Genomic DNA, 10,748 nt, shown 5'->3' with positions numbered 1-10,748 from the left:
ACATGCGCCACCTCACTAATCTTATCCACCCAACGATCACATTATTTAAGGGCATTTATGTCAAATCATGTCGGGATGCTTCGAGGCTATAAATAGCCGCCCCCACAAGTACTTGCAGGTTGGCTGCTCCGAGAGAAACTGACACTTGTCATTTAGAGCAACCCAAATTCCTCAGAGTCTTCGAGAGAAAATCAGCAAGTGAGGAAATACCCCCAAACACCAAACCCCAAACCAAAACCAACTGATTGAGCATCACTTAAGAATTTGTTCCTGTGTGGAACTGAAGCCTTTTACCTTTGAGGACTGTGCATCCTCCAAACGGCTAGGTATCATGGTCTAGAGCATCCAGCAGTCAATTGTGGATCGCCGGGTGACCTAGTTTGTGAGGTTTTGGAAGTGTGCCATGAAGACTTACCACGAGTGTTGGGCGAGGACTGTGTGTCCTTAGCTCAAGGAGAATACGATAGGGACTGTGTGTCCCAGGACTGTGTGTCCTTTGGTTTCAATACCAATCTGCTCCAAACGAGATGTACAACTATCACAACAGTTGGAACTGGGTCATGAACAATTGTCTTCATCGTGATACGAGTTCTATTTCTTCAACTCTTTCATTTCCTCAAAGTTGTATGTGGAAGACTTTTATCTGTGCTGTTTGAAGAATTTGTCTGAAGACTTTCTCTGAATTTCCTCAACCTCAAATTCTTCACTCGAGTTAATCTTCACCTGTGTTATGTGTACCTGCGTACTGTGAAAACCGATTCTCATAATCTTCACCAAGTAATCTGATGTAATATTCTTTGCACTTTTGATCCTGCGCTATTTCCGCTGCACGCAATTCATCATTGAGGAATTTCCGCACAAGGAATTTCCTCAGCGATGAAATTCTAAAAATCGCCTATTCACCCCTCTAGTCGATATAACACACTTTTATTTGGTATCAGAGCAAGGTACTCCCTTGTTTTGTGTGATTTTGGTTTAACCACCTGGAGTTTTAGTTATGTCGACCGCAAGAATGTTCAAGGTTACTGCATGATGTCCTACCTTCGAAGGAAAGGACTTTCCCTAGTGGAAGACCAAGATGCAGATGCATCTTCAGGCTGTTGACAATGATCTCTCGTACATTGTGGAACATGGTATTGCCTCCATCACTGCTACTATCTCTGCCGCTGATGTGAAGAAATTCAAGCAACTTGATTCTCAAGCGAAGAACATCATCTGTGGCCATCTGAGCAAAGGTCAGTATGGCAGAGTGAGTGCTTTGGGCACAGCCAAGCTTATCTGGGATAGGTTGTCAAAAGTCAATGAAGGAATCTCAACTCAGTGTGACTCTCGTGTTGATGTTCTTTGCAATCTCTTCAATCGCTTCAAAAGGCTTGACAATGAAAGATGCCAAGATACCTTTGATCGTCTCACTGACATCTCAAATGAACTGCAAGCACTGGGAGCTCGAGACATCACTGACGATGAAGTTGTGAAGAAACTGCTAAGATCTCTTGATCCATCATTTGATACACTCATTCTGATGATTCAAGAAAGAGGAGACTATAAGATGCTTGATCCTGTCGATATACTTGAAAGACTCAATACTCATGAATTCCAACAGGAAGAAAAGACAGATCTGTATGGACCAAGCTACTCAAGACCTCGTGCGCTGAAGGCTGAAGAAATTTCCTCATCTAAAGAAGAAGACTCAGATTGCAACATTGGTGATCCTGAAGAACTTGGACACGAGATTGCAATGCTCATGAGGAAATTCCAGAAGTTTACAAAGCGTGGCGAGTTTGGTAAATCTTCAAGAAAAGATATGAGGAAATCAGAGTCTTCATCTGAGGACTACAAGAAAAGAACCTGTCACAAATGTAAGAAATTTGGTCATTACATAGCTGACTGTCCTTGCTGGGTGAAAGAATCAAAGAAGAAGAAATACAAGGATGAAAGTTGTGGTGACTCGAAGAAAAAGAAGAAATCTTCAAAATCCTCATCCTCAAAGTCCTCAGCGCACAAGAAGACTACTTTCAGAAAGGCTCGGACACTCATTGGCAAGGAAATGGATTCTGAAGAAGAATCTGAGGAATGTGATGAAGAGGAAGGATCTGAAGAAGATTCGGAGTCTCGTGTGGCAAGTCTTGCACTGGCTACCACATTCGTCAACAACTCAATCTTCAACCTTGAATAAAATGACAACGCCATCTACACTAATGACTATGCCGATGACTTCGCTCCAACCTATTGCTTCATGGCAAAAGGTTCAAAGGTACCGAATGACACTTCCTCCTCTGACTCAAGTGATTGTGAACTTGATGATTATAAAAAGCCCAGTTACAGTAAACTTGCCAGCATTGCAACTAAACAACAAAGTGCCATTGAAAAGCTTAAAAACTGCTAGACAGAAGCGATGATGTGCTAAATGATGAAATGAATCGTACTCAAGTCCTCACTGAAGATGTGAAAAGTCTTCCGTCTAGATTTGATAGTCTTCAAGATCGTTATGGCACACTCTTGGCTGATCATGATAAACTTTCCTATGAATTTCTTCAAAGGAAACTTGATCATGAGAATTTAAAGATGTCTCATGATGATCTTCGAATGGAAAACGATTCATTGCTTGCTCATCAGATCAGTGCCGCTCAGGTTGAATTTACTCCACCATGTCTCAAATACAATGAACGTGAAACTGCCAATTATTCACCAGAATCATCAAATGCTTCTATCGCTACAAATTCTTCAACTGCTCCTGCGGTATCAAATTCTTCACTTGAGGAAACCACAAATGCTACTGAGAAAATGCAGGGCTGAAGGAATTGTATGTGACATGCATATACAAAAGTCTCAAAGGGCATCAAACCCTTTGCGATGTCCTCAAAAAGCAGATTTTGAACAAGAATCCAAGGAAAGAAGGAATTGCCTTCGAGGGGAAATTAACTGCTGATGGATCATACTAGAAACCTGAGCAATATCCCAAAACCTGATGGGTTGCTGCTAAGGGCCCTCCCGTCGATCCATCATCTCTAACAAGCTTTGCATGTGAATTATCCTATTCCTCAGATGAGTCATTTGACTCCAACTATAAACTGTTCTAAAATCAATCTGGTGAAGTATTTGCTCGATATGTTGGAACTAACTGCAGGAATGGACCACGCCTGAGGAAAATCTGGGTCCCCAAAAGTTGTTTGGAAAACTTTCAGGTGAATGTCCTCATGACACCACCTGTGAAGAACCTGAACCCCAAATCAAATTCCTTAGGTGGACCAAAGTCTTCAAGAGGATCAAAATCCTAAAATGGTCAACACTATACTCGTACTCTTGCTAATGCTTCTGATATGCAGGGAAATTACAAGGGATATGAATATGAGCATTATTCCTCAAATCATTATGTTCATAAGTCATCAAAGAACTTCTCTGCCTATTCGTTTGAGTACTCTAATCCCCCTAGTGTGAAACGAAGTGCATTAGCTTCAATGCCCCCTTTCTCATATGGTGCTCGCGCGATGATGAACTCTTTGCCACCTCTTCAGATGTGGGTTGTGAATAAATTGAACTAATCACTTCTGCAGGTCAGGTCTCCAGATGAAAATCATCATCTGAAGAATTTGCTGGAGACCTGAGGAAAATGCTTGATTGGACGCAAGCTAAAATTGATGAAATGATAACATCTCACACGTCCTCAAATTTAATGTCTATGATGAAATGCCTATCTGATGAAATTAAATCATATTCTTTAAGTCTGAAGCATATGAGATGGTAAGTTGTACTAATTTATCTGCAGGATGACAAACCCAAGAACACAGAGTGGGTTCTTGACAGTGGTTGCACAAACCACATGACTGGTGATAAAAGCTTGTTGATGAATATGCCATTGACTCCATCGCCACTGAAGCAAATCACCTATGCTGACAAAGGTAAAAGCAAGGTATTAGGACTTGGCAAAGTGGCTATTTCCAAGACACGCACATGGAAAAGGTCATGCTTGTCGAATCCCTTGGGTTTAACCTCATGTCAGTCTCAATGATTTGTGATCTTGATATGGTTGTTTTCTTTGGAAAATACACTTGTGTAGTCATCATGGAATCTGATAGATCCAAAGTCTTCGAAGGCTTTAGGAGAGGAGATTTGTACATTGTTGATTTTTCCATAGGTCCTCAACCAGCCACATGCTTACTAGCAAAAACCTCAGAAGGCTGGTTATGGCATCGAAGACTTGGTCATGCATGCATGAGGAATTTGCACACGCTGGCGAAGAAGAAGCATGTCATTGGCATCAAATCAGTCAAATTCCTCAAGGACCACCTCCGCGGTGCTTGTGAGTCTGAAAAAATGGCCAGATCCAAACACCCCTCGAAAACTATCATGACTACTACTCGTCCGTTTGAATTTCTTCACATGGATCTATTTGGACCTACTCATTATGCTACTCAAATCAATGCAGCATCTTTATATGGCTTTGTCATCGTTGATGACTATTCTCGATATACTTGGGTACACATCATTCTGTATAAAACTAAAGTGCAGGAAGTCTTCAAACGATTTTCCTCAAGGGCCTCGACGAACTTCGGCGTCAAGATCAAACACATCAGAAGTGATAATGGGACAGAATTCAAAAACACTAGTCTTGATGAACTTAGTATTACTCACGAATTATCTGCTCCCTGTACTCAATGGAATGGCGTCGTTGAACGCAAGAATAGGACTCTGGTTGAAATGGCATGGACCATGCTTGAAGAATATCACACTCATCGTCGTTTCTGGCCTGAAGCAATAAATACTGCTTGCCACATCATCAACAGGGTATATCTTCACAAATTCCTCAAGAAAACCTCATATGAACTCCTCACTGACAAGAAACCCAATGTAAGTTATTTCAATGTCTTCGGTGCAAAATGCTGGATTAGAGATCCTCACCATAGCTCAAAATTTGCACTAAAGCACATGAGGGTTTTATGCTTGGTTATGGAAAGGACTCGTACACCTATAGAGTCTTCAACACCTATCACAACAAGGTTGTCAAAACTATAAATGTGTGGTTCGATGAAACTAATGACTCACAAAGAGAGCAATTGCCTCTTGTGCAAGACAAATTATCTCCTGAGGAAGCTATCAAGCTCAAAGCTACTAAAGACATCATTCCTACCGAGGAAATTGTTGAAGAAATTGTCCCCAACACTGATGAAATTCAAGTAGGTGCACCTGAGGAAATTGCTCCAGATCAAATTCCTTAGCCTAGACAAAATCTTCAACCACCCCATCCAAGAATTGCAAATGAAGTGGAACTTGACAAAATCCTCGATGGCATCAATCCGCCAGGTCCTCTCACTCTCTTAGAAGCTTCACATTTAGTTAACTTTTCTGGGCATTCCCCTCTGTGTCTATCAGAGAACCCTCAAAAGTTGAAGAAGCCTTCATGGAACCTCAGTGGATTGAAGACATGGAAGATGAACTTCTTCAATTCAAGATAAATGACGTGTGGGAACTCGTCAAACGACCAGATTCTCGCAAGCACAATAGCATCGACACCAAGTGGATTTTCTGAAACAAGCAAGATGAGGATGGTCAAGTGGTGAGAAATAAGGCACGGCTTGTAGCCCATGGCTACACAAAGGTTGAAGGAATTGATTTCGATGAAACTTTTGTACCTGTTGCTAGACTTGAAGCTATTCGAATACTACTTGCTTATGCTAATCATCATAACATTACTCTATATCAAACGGATGTGAAAAGGGCATTCCTCAATGGTAAGCTTGAGGAAGAAGTATATGCTTCTCATCCTCCAGGTTTTGAGGATCCGAAGCATCCAGTCAAAGTGCTCAGACTCAAAAAGGCACTCTATGGCCTCAAGCAAGCCCCTCGGGCATGGTACGATACTTTGAAGGAATTCCTCATGAAAAAAGGCTTCAAACCTGGTTCACTCGATCCAACTCTTTTCACAATATCTTATGACAATGAATTATTTGTGTGCCAAATATATGTCGACGACATTATCTTTGGTTGTACTGACAAACGTTACAGTGATGAATTTGCTTACAATGGGGGAGGTGAAATTCTTCTTAGGTCTTCAAATTCGTCAACAATGCAATGGCATCTTCATATCACATGAGAAATACCTCAAGGATGTTCTGAGGAAATTCGACATGCATGAATGCAAAGGCGTCAAGATTCCTATGCCTACCAACGACCACCTGTGCACTGAAGAAAATGGTAAAGATTTTGATCAGCAGGTATATCGCTCGATGATTGGTTCTTTATTTTATCTATGTGCATATATGCCAGATATAATTCTTAGTGTTTGCATGTGTGCTCGTTTTCAAGCAAAACCGAAGGAATCACACTATACGGCTGTGAAGCATATTCTTCGATACTTAGCTCACACACCAACACTAGGATTATGGTACCCCAAGGTCTCAAATCTTCACCTCGTTGGATATTCTGATTCTGATTATGCTGGTGACCGTGTGGATCGCAAGTCAACATCAGGCACATGCCATTTCCTTGGAAGATCATTAGTCTGCTGGTCCTCAAAGAAGCAGAACTGTGTTTCTCTCTCCACTGCCGAAGCTGAGTACATTGCTGATGGATCCTGCTGTGCTCAACTGCTATGGATGAAGCAAACCCTCAAAGACTACGACATCAACATGAAGAATGTGCCCCTCTACTATGACAATGAGAGTGCAATCAAGATCGCATACAACCCAGTACAATACTCGAAGACTAAGCACATCCAGATTTGTCATCATTTTCTTTGGGACCATGTCCTCAAGGGCAATATCATCATCGATCATGTGAAGATTGACGATCAGCTAGCAGATATATTGTGACAGCCCGAGACCGACGTTCTAGAAGCTTCCCCTCTCTTTCCGTTTTCGTCGTGTGGCTTATTTTAATTGTCGTGTCATCATCGCATCATGCGCATCATCTGCATTGCATCGGCATCTCCGTTGCCACCCGTTTTCAAAACTTGCATTCGTTAGTAGTTGCCGGTTCTCGTCGTCGTCCGTTTTGAGTCCGACCGCATGCGCCCGCGGCACCGTCGAAACCCTGTTTTTTAAAGTGTGTTTAAAACTTTCTCTGGTCGGGTTGAGATTTGACGTGCGGTCGTGATTAGTTATAGCTAGGTCGCCTGTCGAATTTCGTCGCGATCGGAATCCGTCTGGTACCCGAACGGTCGCCCGTAGCGGCACCGTCTTCGGTTATTCGTCGGACGTCTGTCGGTATTTTTAAAACTCGTGCCGCACCGCCCGTTCTCCCTCTCGTCTCCGGATATCTACACAACACGGCCACGTAGGACGCCTCGCGTTCGGAATCGTTCGAATCCGACCCCGCGGTTGGATCCGGAGCGCGATTCCGGTTAACCGAGCCCCATTTTCTTTATAAATACCCCCCTCCTCCTTATTTTTCGGACAACCTCTCTCTCTCTTCCTCGTTTTCCGCGCAAACCCTAAACCTAGCCGCCCCACAGCCTCCCTCTGTCCCGCAGCCGCCGCCGGCCCGCGAGGCCCGCAGCAGGCCCGCCCGGGCCCGGACCGCCGCCGCCGAGTGCCCGAGCCCCGGCAACCCCGAGCCTCCCCCATGGCTCCCTGCTCCTGTCGCCGGCGCCGCCTCTCCCCGCGCCTCGCGCCGCGCCGCCCTCCACCGCTGAGCCTCGGGAGGCGCCGACCAGCACCGTCGTCGACAGCCGCCGCCGCGCAGGGCCCCCTCCGGCCGCTGAAGCCCCAGATCCCGCGCGAGCCGACCTCGTCGTCCAGGGGTCGCCTCGAGCGCCGCCGACGGGACCTCGCCCTTCGGCCGCGCCGCCGCGCCTCCCTCGCCAGTGGTCGCCTCGCCTGCCACGCCACCGGTTCCCCCCTTCGCCTGCGCCGCCGGTTCCCCCCTTCGCCTGCGCCGCCGTGTCGGCCTCGCGCCTGTCCGATCGAGGACGCCGCCGCTCGCGTTGACCTCCTCGAGCCGCGCCAGCGCCCCTGCGGGCTGGCCCCGTCCCGCAGCGGCCCACGCCCGAGCCGCCGGCCCAGCTAGCTGCGAGCTCGAGCCGACCCCGTGGCCCAGATGCGCGCCAGATCGCCTGCAGTGCCGGCCCACCTCGCCACCGCAGCGCCGCGTGGGCCTGCTCTCCTCCAATCCCCAGGCCCACCTACAGGCCGGCCTCCTAGGCCGTGGTGAGCGCCCTGCCCCTATCCCTCGCCTCAGGCGTGTATTACTATGTTGCGCTTATCAGTTTCGGCCCGTAGAAATATTAGGTTTTTTCTACGAATTAGTAATTTCAGAGAAGAGGTTAGATTTTTAAACGCCCGTATCTTTTTACCCGTAAGTCGGAACGACGCGTGTTATATATCGTTTTGGGGTAGCTTCGCGAGTAGAACACGAATATCCGACTTGCATAATTATTTGAGCTAGTTTAACGCGCCAAATGCCTCGTTTTACGTGCTGTTTAACTAGGTTCCGATCCGTAGTTATTTTTCGCGCGTGTCCGGATTGCCCGTATGCCATAGATTTAATGTCCATGTTTTAGGGACCATATTTCTACGTATTTTAGCGCGGTCACTCGTATTTTTCCGTGTAGGGTTTTGTTGGTAGTTTATTTTCCCGTTTAGAGGTATTTTTCTCGCGTTATTGGGTGGCGATATTTTGTGTTACAAACCCCACATTTTATATATGTTTTCGGGGTAGAAAAATCTCATGGATTTTTCTGTGCAATTAGTTTTAGCTTTTAAGGAAGTTAGTTCGCGAGATATTTTGTCGCGAAGCCCTTTTGTTTAATCCGTAGGTTTTATTCCGTGCGTTGTTTGACGGAGTTGTCAACTAGAGAGTTGATCTCGGATGTTTTGTTTAGCCCCTGGTATTTTTGGTTGCAACAGAAATGCTTGTTTAGGTGTTGTTTGACTGCCCTCAAGTTGCTTGAATAGTGCTGTTTCAGAGGAGCTGAAATATTCCTAAGTCTGGAATCTGTTATTATTTTGTTGCTGTCTTGTCTTGCTTGCATCTTGTGATCTGTAGCTCTTTTGGGGTTGGCCCAATGGAGTTATTTGCACCCCTTATGTTTCTCTAGCATGCTGTTAAGTTTCATGCCATTTGGAGTCCTGTAGATATAGGTTTTGCTGCTGTCAATATGCCTTCAGGCTGAAAACTGCACTTTCAGGAGGTGTTATTTTCACTAAGTCTGAAATAGTGCGTGAGGTGTCATTTTGTGTCTTCTTTTCCTAGTGCTCCTTGCTGCCATGTTAGTTGTTGTTAGTTGTTTGTAGTAGTGCGTCTTGCCCTCTTTCATGCCATGCCTTGCTTGAGCTCATCGGAGTTGTGTAGCCGAAGTTGTGAGGCGTAGAAAGTGCTATGTAGCTGTTTTAGGCAGATTGTGGTGTTTTCTTGTTTTGCTCGTAGTTTTCGAATCGTAGCCCCGATTTGATCGTGTCCTACATGAAACTTGCTTAGAATCTTATGTAGTTTCATTTTCTCTTGCTGGTTGTTTGTTTTGAAGTGCTCGTAGCCGCCGTTGCACACATTTTGCATTCATGCCATCATATCTTGCGGTGCTTGTATCTGTTGAACCGTAGCTCCGTTGGAGATGTTTTCTATGTGTAGATTGCTTGCCTTGACGCGTAGAATCACGTGAACCTATTTTTTTTTGCTGTTTAACAACCAATTAAATGCATTAATTCAGATCTGGACAGAATTGTAAATTAACAGGTGAGGTCGTTTCGGAGGTGCTATATGTCATTTCCGACCTCATTTAAAATGTCTAGATAGGTAGTTTATTTTCCGCTTCACCTCTTGCATGTTTGACAACATTAATATTGCGTGTAGTTAACCGGGAGTGAACTAAATAATTAACGTGGAGTTTCGTCAATATGCAACTCGTGCATATTGAACTTCACTTAATGTGTAGGGTGATTGTGTGATTTGTCATGCCGTGACTCGCATGTATTCAGTAGCTCATGCATTATTTGTGTTGAGCATCGTGTGGTGAATATCGTGTGTTGATGCTTGTTTCCGGTTTCCCCGTCTCGATAGAGTTCCGCAAGCGTGTCGGATTGTGAGGACCCGTTCGACTACGTCGGTTCGTCTGCTTCACGGAGGCATTCTTCTTCCAAGCGGGATCTCAGGCAAGATGACCATTTCCCCAGATACCATTACTATCATTGCCATGCTAGTTTATCGTTTCTGTCGATTATGTCTCGTTGCCTACCACATGTTACATACCAACCTCTCAACAATGCCATGTTAACCTTCAACCTGTTCGACCTAGCAAACCACTGATTGGCTATGTTACTGCTTGCTTAACCCTGTTGATAGCGTTGCTAGTTGCAGGTGCAGTTGCTTCCATGCAAAGCATGGTTTCCCTGTTATATCATCATATTAAATGCTATTTAATTTAATGCACCTATATACTTGGTAAAAGGTGGAAGGCTCGGCCTTTCTAGCCTGGTGTTTTGTTCCACCTTTGCCCCCTTTTAGTTACCGGCTACCGGTGTTATGTTCCATATCTGAGCGCTCCTAACACGATCGGGGTTGTTATGGGGACCCCCTTGATAATTCGTTTTAGATTAAAGCTGGTCTGGCAAGGCCCAACTTTGGTACCACATTTGCCTAAACACCTAATAAATTGCATAGGGACTTTCCGGACCCCGAGGATAATTTAATCAACCCCCGGGCCAGTGCTCCTCATGAGTGTTGGCCCCACCTGAGCGATGTCCGGTGCCCCTCTGGTCACCAGGAGGTTTAGCGATCCTGAGGTCTAGCTCATCCGCCGTGTCCTGAGAACGAGG

This window comes from Hordeum vulgare, chromosome 4H, assembly GCF_904849725.1.
Source record: "Hordeum vulgare subsp. vulgare chromosome 4H, MorexV3_pseudomolecules_assembly, whole genome shotgun sequence".
NCBI classification, from domain to species: Eukaryota; Viridiplantae; Streptophyta; class Magnoliopsida; order Poales; family Poaceae; genus Hordeum; species Hordeum vulgare.
Note: the sequence above shows the minus strand (reverse complement) of the source record.